We start from the raw sequence: 9430 nt of genomic DNA, 5'->3' as shown, positions 1-9430 counted from the left end.
CAGTTCCTGTGATATGTATAACCTCAGATCCCCTTTCTAAATTCCAGTTTGTTTAGTTCTGCCCATTGTTTTCTCGTTTGGGGCAAACCCATTACTTTATTTGGGGACCAAACGCCGCTCTTCATGTAATTACACGCCTCAACACGTGTATCATTGAAGGTTCCATGTTCACCGCCTTTTGAATACATCTGCAGATGTCTCTAAATTGCTTTTTGTACTTTTAGCATGTGTAAATGTTGTGTTCTGCTCAACCCGGGACTAGAGTGCGTGGACGGTAGCATGTATTTCCACTACCGTCCATGAACAGGCTCAATCAAACCGAGTCTGCAACATTTTCGTTTTTGTTGTGTTGAGCGACCTGTGAAGTTTCTATTTAGGTCGCATATTTGATGTTATAACAACGTATTTTTCTTCGATATCTCTTAAAAAAACTTTTTTTCAGTGAAAATTTACAATTAAAGCTTTCGTCTACGATTTGGAATAATGCAGTCCCTGTTGATAGTCATTAGCCCCCAACTGTGCTGCCATACACTGCCAAGATCTAGGCCTTTAAGCGCACAAACAGCATGTATCAGGTATATTGCTTTCTTTATAAAATTGCCTGCTTACTGTTTATTTATACAGTTAAAAACCTCATTGATTAAACATGTTTTATTTGTACAGCAAATATCGATCTAATTTCAACAATTGATTAATTGAAACATTTAAATTATTGATAAAAATGGTTATGTTCCAGACCGATACTAGATTATATAAAACGCTTAAAAGGATTCCTAAATTTGTCAATAGCTGGCCTGTCGAAATGTCCCCTTGTGTTGTAAACCATTGTGCTGCTAAGTAGGGTAGACAAGACAAAAAGCCACTGGTCGTCTGTTATCTCAACCTGAAACAAAAAATAAATAGAAATATAAACATTTGTTCAGTCTCTTAATCTTCAGACGAAAGAAAATTATTCGTAAATGCAAGTTCAGATTAAAAATATTTAAGCGACCAAAAGAATGTTATAGTGGTGTTTGAATTTCATTAATGAGATGCATGCTAATGTTATCAGTCTGCATGCTGATACATCAAAATGATATTAAAACAGAAATGAAAAAATAAAAACATAGCGATTTTTTCTTCGGCGAGTTGATTTGTCCTTTTTTATGTTTTTTTTAACATTCATATTGAAAAAGCATTTTATAAGCATTTTCATTTACGGCTTAAATCTAAATCAATGATTTTTAATATCCTACGGACTATCAACACGATTTCAAACGTTCATGTACATCTGGAAACAGTTCCCTTAACGACTGTCTTTAGCTCTAGGATTAATAGTATGTTTTATTACAATGCAACAAAGTGAATTAAATGAATTCATTACTCGACTCATTAGTTTAGTTATCAAGAAACAGTTTTGACCATTGACCTGTTAGCCATAGCTACTTACCGATCTATAGTTCAACATTATGTTTGCTGGTGAAAACTTGAAGACAAAATTATGAATATATATCGCTGGTATCATGTAATAAAACACTTCTTGAATGGCTAATATGTCAATGTTCAAAACTGTTAGTTAATAGAAGAATGTAGTTTCTTGTTAACAAATTGATACCAGTATATTATATCGATCCATTAAACTTACAAGTTATCCTGATTGGCCAATGATTTTAATACTCTCCTAATATTAGTTCGAAAGTTTTATCGTTACTAAATGAAAACAAAATGAAATGAATACATCTTATCAGGATCATCAATGCCCTCTGTGTCGAGGAGAACAAGAATTTGTTCCGCTTGTGTTGGATGTGGCCTGCACATTACCCAAATACCTTTGGTGACTGCTTTTGTAGTATGACCTGTCTCAAATCGTTTCCCTACAACAACTGCAAAACAATTTGAATGATTAGCATTTTATATACTACGTAGTTCTGTCTTGTCCTGGTATTATGAAAGTATTATTCAATGTGTTATCCTATGGGTTATATACTTGCAAATCATATCAAATATATATTGGCATTGAATGTGTATCAATATGTATATTAAGAATAATCTTTTATTAGAAATTTGTAGATTGAAAATGCTATGAATTGTTTAGAATGTTTGCAGAAATGATTGTATTACTTTTTTAGTAAACCTGATCTGTCGTATCCTTTGCATTTATTTCAACACAAAGGAGTCTGTTAATCCAGACGCCAGGATATCTTTGCAAACACAGAACTTTAGCATTTCTGAGTGAATTTGAAACGTCTGCCTAAATTTAATTTTAATTTTAACGTCTGCCTGAAATATTTTTCCATTACAGCTTCTCTTTGTTGTGGGCCTACTATGTAAATGCGTGGCTCTGGGGCTGTGTATTCGGTGCTCTGTGCTTCCGAGAAATCTACCCTCACCTATTATCTTTTTATGGTAGTTCAGGGTTTAGGAGGAACAAATGACAGAAACGTTGTGTTTCTTAAATACGTGTGTGCAACAAAAGCTGTTCAAATTGGGTTCAATAGAATGTTTCCAAAATACAATTAAGTATAATAACAGGTAACTAAAACAGACAGTTGCACTGAAGCTATGATTCTACAGTCCTCAGACTCCCAACCACTGATACGACGTTTAGAGTTTTCTCGATTTTGCTGAGTTAAGCTAGAGTTTCGTGATTTAAAGTTGTCTTGCCATCAGTGTTGACAACCAATCTCATAGGTGTTTCAAAAATCGGAGATACAGGTCTGGAAGTAAAGTAAAGTGTTTATAATATGTGCCGATATAAAAACGTGGACTTAATGCAAAATATGGTAATTACACACAAGCGTTGATCTCCTGTTTGAAAACCATTATGGATGTATAAGAATAATCATACTGTTTCGTAGATGTTTGTGCAGGTTTGTTGAAGACCGAATATCGACTGTCTGTAAGCTTTCGAGCTCCCGCTGGTTCCGTCATATTCTCTTGTCTTTTGCGAACGGTCCTACTTTGCTTTCCTCAGATTGCCTTAAAAAGAAGGAGAAAACCATCAGTTGAAAATAGATTAACAGACGATTAACAGACAAACGCGATTAAATTCTCGGCTGAACCCAAGATATTGTAATGAAAGGCTAGAAAATGCATATGGCTTTTGTGCACATGAAGATGCTATGTCAGACTAAATGCATCCTAAATGAATATTTCAAGTAGGCTGAGGGTGAGAAAGCATTGGTGATGATAGCGATCCTTGATTTCGCCACAGTTAGGCAACTTTAATGGTTTCCATGAATATCCAGTGTCACACAGACCTTTAGTTGACAAAAATAGGTACACGAACATTTCTGCTGATTCGGTCGAGGGACTAACTGAATGTATTTGTTTGTTTGTTTGGATTTAACGCCATTTTCAACAGTATTTCAGTTATGTAACAGCTAATATATATACTAACCAGTGATTCTGGATTTTTACCAGAACAACCCTGTTATCCGCAGGTTACTGCCAACTTTCCCACATGAAATAGAAGTGGAGGATGAATGATTTCAGACACAATGTCTTTTATCAAATCGTCACGGAGAACATACGGCCCGCTCGATGATAGAACTCACGACCCCGCGATCCGTAGATCGGCGTTCTCCCAATTGAGTTAAGCGGGCGGATTTGCTTGTGTTATATAAATCGAACCGTTTGTAGGGCACAGGTAACGTGCATACGCATTCAATAATTATACCAACATTAAATCATTCGATTTAAGACTTGAACGTATCAAGAATATGCATTCAATAATTATGCTGTGAATAGGATCGTTTAAGCATAAGCATTCGATAATTTTACCAACAATAAAACACATTTATAAAGACGTGCAGGTCTTAAGCACAATCATTCAATAATAAAGTCAGCGATAAAATCGTATGCTTTTAGACGTTCTTGTCTTGAACACAAGCATTCAATTATTTTGTCATCAATACAACCTTCTGTTTTGAGACAAGCATATCTTAAGCATAATCATCTTATATATATGCCGACAATAAAATCGTCTGCTTAAGACGTGCACGTCATAATCATGTTAGTAATAAAATCGTCTGTTTTGGAGACTTGCCCGTCTTAGGCATAGGCATCCAATAATTATGTCAACAATAAAACCGTCTGATTTGAGTCGTGCACGTCTTAAGCATAACCATCTAATAATTATGTCAACAATATATCGTCTGTTTTTGAGACGTGCCCGTCTTAAGCATAAGCATCCAATAATTATGTCAACAATATATCGTCTGTTTTTGAGACGTGCCCGTGTTAAGCATAAGCATCCAATTATTATGTCAACACTATATCGTCTGTTTTTGAGACGTGCCCGTCTTAAGCATAAGCCTCAAATAATTATGTCAACAATATATCGTCTGTTTTTGAGACGTGCCCGTCTTAAGCATTAGCATCCAATAATTATGTCAACAATATATCGTCTGTTTTTGAGACGTGCCGGTCTTAAGCATTAGCATCCAATAATTATGTCAACAATATATCGTCTGTTTTTGAGACGTGCACGTCTTAAGCATAAGAATCCAATAATCATTTCAACAATAAAATCGTTTGTTTGTTAGAGGTGCACGTCGTTAGCATAAGCATCCAATAAGTATGTCAACAATGAAATAGTCTGTTTTTGAAACGTGCACGTCTTAAGCATAAGCATCCAATAATTAGTTTCACTATTAAAATTGTCTGTTTATGAGACGTGCACGTCTTAAGCATTTATAAGCATCCAGTAATTAGTTTCACCAATAAAATCGTCTGTTTTTGAGAGGTGCAAGTCTTAGGCATAAGCATCCAATGATTATGTCAACAGTGAAATCGTCTGTTTTTGAGACGTGCACATCTTAAGCACAAGCATTCAATAATTATGGCAACAATGAACTCGTCTCGTTTCGAGAGGTGCAAGTCATAGGTATAAGTACCGAAAAATTATGTCAACGGTAAAATCGTCTGCTTTTAGACGTGCATGTCTTTAGAGTAAGCATCTAAATGAACAATTATACCAACAAAGAATCCTCTGTTTTGAGATGTGCACGTCTTAAGCATAAGCATCTTATAATTATACCAACAATAAAATCGTTTGTTTTGAGACGTGCACGTCTTAAAACACAAACGTCAAAGAATTATGTCAACAGTAAAATCGTCTGTTTCAAGAAGATAGACATACCGCTGATGTAGAATGATTCAAATGATAATTCAACAAGTTAAATTTTGACACTATTCGCTTATTATAAACATGCATTATCTTCTATAAACAGAACTTACTTGAGGTTTAAAAGCATTTCAACGAACGTAATCAATATATTACGGGTAAGCTTCTTCAGCAAGGCTACCGTTATTACAAATTGCGTAAATATTTTGCTAAATTTTATTATCGTCATTCTGATTTAGTTTTAAAATTCAATAGTAATTTAAAGACACTTCTGCGAGAAGGTATTTCTAAACCCGTTTTTTTATGGGGATGTGGTTTATAAACTTCGTAAGATCTTGGGTCATGGTAATTTTCCAAATGTATTTGGAAAGATTATCAAACGTTTTATTAAAAGAGATTACGACCCAACTGTTTTGAGACATACCGCATGTTTAGTGTTCAACCCGTTTACAGTTGGACACTACGCTTCCCTCTTTGATTGTGTCTGACGGAAGAGGGGGAGGACTCTATGGTAAGCAGTTTTTAAATCCTACCAGGACTGAACTGTTTTGATATTTGTCTTCTGGCCTGTTTCGTCGGGCCCTTAAGGGTGTTTCTCTTGTTGCTCTGTCTTCTGAAAAGGCATTGAGTACATACGTTTTTGGTTCTTAAGGTTAGTTTTTTTATATATTTATACACGAGCATTTTTGTGTTTTACATGCCATGCCTTTTTGTTTCCATTACGTGTGTAAGAGATTCACCTGGCGGGGATTACTTTTATTTACACTGTCCCATGTCTTTGGAACATGGTGGGGGGGGGGGTAAGAGTGAGGTTAGGTGCACCATAAACCGGTTTAAGCTCCCTAGTGGTGTTTTTGCCACTGACCGTTCCAAGGCGGTGCCCCACTGTGTTCCTTTGTTTGTTCGTTTTGTCCTTGTGTGTTGGCTTTGTGTGCGTGTGTGTTGTTCGTTTTGTCCTTGTGTGTGTTGGCTTTGGGTGTGTGTGTGTGTGTGTGTGTGTGTGTGTGTGTGCACGCGTCTGCGTGCTGGGGGTTTCGTTTTGAGGAGGCTGCGTTTTTGGTGCGTGGCATTCCCTGTTTGATATTTTTCTTTGTTTTTTAAAAGGTACTTCACACGGTTTAAGAGGTATTCATGACCTTCAGACTGGATGTATTTAAAACTGTCATTTTAACTTTGATTACAACTGATCGAGGAAGGCCACGCTCCGAGAGCGTAGTCCCGACTAAACAAAAGCCTGCATAAACGCATTGTAAGTTTACACCGTACGTATATATAGATAAAAACCTATTGTTGCTATAAAATACCTAAGAGTTTCAGAATGTTTTTGTTCATTCAACACTGAGCAAGAACAATAGAAATTGTAGGGTATGTGAATTGTATTAATGTCGCTGTATCCATATTTAAATATAAATGAATCTAATTGATTTTCGAGTACCATCAATTCATCTTCCTATAATATAAAGCATGATCTGTCTGGCAGTTCAATTGATTTTATGCAGTTAATAACGTGTAATGACTGTTTGAAACAGAACGTACTAGAAACCACTACAAATGTATATCTCAAACTTTTCTATTCTCAAAGAAATACTTTCGCGGATTTTTCTTTAATGCGTGTTGATGAAGTAACGTAGCCTTTAATAGAAAATTTCTAGATGTATCGTTTTGGTATTGTGTCTCCACAAGGATTGAATTAAAAGACTGTATATCAATACTTCTCATAAATATCTGTTAAATGCTTATATATTAATGCTGTGTATGTATCTCGGCTTTTACTGGTTCTTATCCATAACCATTTGAGGTATACTTTTTTCAGCAGTATTTATATATCATACGACCTGTTAATGATTTTTTTTTCGCAAATTACTGTTAAATTTGACGTCGTCGTCAATGACGTCGTTTTATGTTCATTGTGTACCCTGGGGAAGACTAATGTAGTCGAAAAGTGATTTGATGTCATTTTGTAGTTTTGACAGATTTTAATACATGTATGATCTGCACCACACCTTAGCATTATTTTAAATGTTTACTCATTGAAAGGCTTTTACAGAAGGATATCTACAGAGATCTGACACTGTAATACGTGTAAAGATTGATTTTACTATGTAATTTCAAATAATGTAATACGTCTAGAGATTGATTTTACCTTACAGTTTCAAACTATGCAATACGTGTAAAGATTGATTTTACTATACAGTTTCAAACAATGTGATACGTCTAGAGGTTGATTTTACTATGCAGTTTCAAACAATGTGATACGTCTAGAGGTTGATTTTATTATGCAGTTTCAAACAATGTGATACGTCTAAAGATTGATCTTGCTATGTAATACGTCTAGAGATAGAATGATTTTACAATGCAGTTTCAGACTATGCAATACGTGTAAAGATTGATTTTACTTTGCAGTTTCAAACAATGTGATACGTCTAGAGGTTGATTTTACTCTGCAGTTTCAAACAATGTGATACGTCTAGAGATTGATTTTACTATGCAGTTTCAAACAATGCAGTACGTCTAAAGATTGATTTTACTCTGCAGTTTCAAACAATGCAATACGTGTAAAGATTGATTTTACTATGCAGTTTCAACAATGTAATACGTCTAGAGATTGATTTTACTATGCAGTTTCAAACAACGCCCTACGTCTAACGATTGGTTTTACTATGCAGTTTCAAACAATGCAATACGTGTAATAATTGATTTTACTATACAGTTTCAAATAATGTGATACGTCTAGAGATTGATTTTACTATGCAGTTTCAAACAATGCAATACGTGTAAAGATTGATTTTACTATGCAGTTTCAAACAAAACAATACGTCTAGATATTGATTTTACTATGCAGTTTCAAACAATGTGATATGTCTAGAGGTTGATTTTACTATGCAGTTTCAAACAATGTGATACGTCTAGAGATTGATTTTACTATGCAGTTTCAAACAATATGATACGTCTAAAGATTGATTTCACTATTCAGTTTCAAACAATGTAGTACGTCTAGAGACTGATTTTACTATGCAGTTTCAAACAATACAATACGTCTAGATATTGATTTTACTATGCAGCTTCAAACAATGCAATACGTCTGAAGATTGATTCCACTATGCAGTTTCAAACAATGCGATTCGTGTAAAGATTGATTTTACTATTCAGTTTCAAACAGTGCAATACGTTGAAAAGTTGATTTTACTATGCAGTTTCAAACAATGTGATACGTCTAGAGATTGATTTTACTATGCAGTTTCAAACAATGTAATACGTCTAGAGGTTGATTTTACTATGCAGTTTCTAACAATGTTATAAGCTGTTGCTTTCGGCTCTGATCCTTTTTCAGGCATTATCTTATGTACCATGTATCATGAATTGTAAATATTGCAATTTTGTTTGAAATAAACTATGTTTAAACTAACAGTGCAATACGTCTAGATGTTGGTTTTACTATGCAGTTTCAAACAATTTAATACGTCTAAAGATTAATTTTACTATGCAGTTTCAAACAATGCAGTACGTCTAAATCACATTGTTTGAAACTGCATCGTAAAATCAATCTTTAGACGTACTGCATTGTTTGAAACTGCACAGTAAAATTAATCTTTAGACGTATGACGTTGTTTGAAACAGCATAGTAAAATCAATCTTTAGACGTATTACATTGTTAGAAACTGCATAGTAAAATCAACCTCTAGACGTATTACATTGTTTGAAACTGCATAGTAAAATCAACCTCTAGACGTATCACATTGTTTGAAACTGCATAGTAAAATCAATTTTTCAACGTATTGCATTGTTTGAAACTGCATAGTGGAATCAATCTTTAGACGTATTACATTGTTAGAAACTGCATAGTAAAATCAACCTCTAGACGTATTACATTGTTTGAAACTGCATAGTAAAATCAATCTCTAGACGTATAACATTGCATCTCAAACAATTCACATCCATATTATGTATTATTTCGCCAATTTGTACGCGGAGACATAGAAAATAAAAAAAGAAGATGAGCTGAATCAAAATAGGTGAATACAAGTGAAGCGTAAAGTCTATTTATAAACTTCGAGTAAAGGTATCTAAGTTAAACATGCATAATTATCATAATCACTACTACTGCATGTAAATGCAAAATGACAAATTAAGTATAATCTATTAATCATAAAATACCTGTTAACTATCACAATTACTTACTGTCTCACTATTACTAGTGCAGCCGTTATTCCATGAACTGATTGTGAAAGTACTGGTCGATAGAGCTAGTTTGCTGCCATTACGGGTAAAATCTCATTATGCTAATGGTTGTCGGTGGTGTGGGCTTTTCCGCTAAGCAGTTAT

At 34.5% G+C, this 9430-nt stretch overlaps 1 long non-coding RNA gene across 3 annotated transcripts; it reads right to left on the bottom strand.

Annotated features, from left to right (window-relative positions):
* Positions 1-559: 559 nt before the first annotated feature.
* On the bottom strand, positions 560-9418 carry LOC128555480 (uncharacterized). 3 transcript variants are annotated; one of them, XR_008370092.1, is made up of 3 exons: positions 9287-9418; positions 2828-2958; positions 560-883 (listed from the first exon to the last, which is right to left on the bottom strand). It is a non-coding gene; the product is annotated as an uncharacterized LOC128555480 (long non-coding RNA). The 3 variants fall into 3 exon arrangements; XR_008370095.1 differs by lacking the exon at positions 560-883 and adding an exon at positions 1726-1862; XR_008370094.1 differs by lacking the exon at positions 560-883 and adding an exon at positions 2003-2696.
* Between the last annotated feature and the right edge of the window lie 12 nt (positions 9419-9430).

The sequence above is a fragment of the Mercenaria mercenaria genome, chromosome 1, assembly GCF_021730395.1.
Source record: "Mercenaria mercenaria strain notata chromosome 1, MADL_Memer_1, whole genome shotgun sequence".
NCBI lineage: Eukaryota > Metazoa > Mollusca > Bivalvia > Venerida > Veneridae > Mercenaria > Mercenaria mercenaria.
Note: the sequence above shows the minus strand (reverse complement) of the source record. Positions and strands in the feature narration are given on the sequence as shown.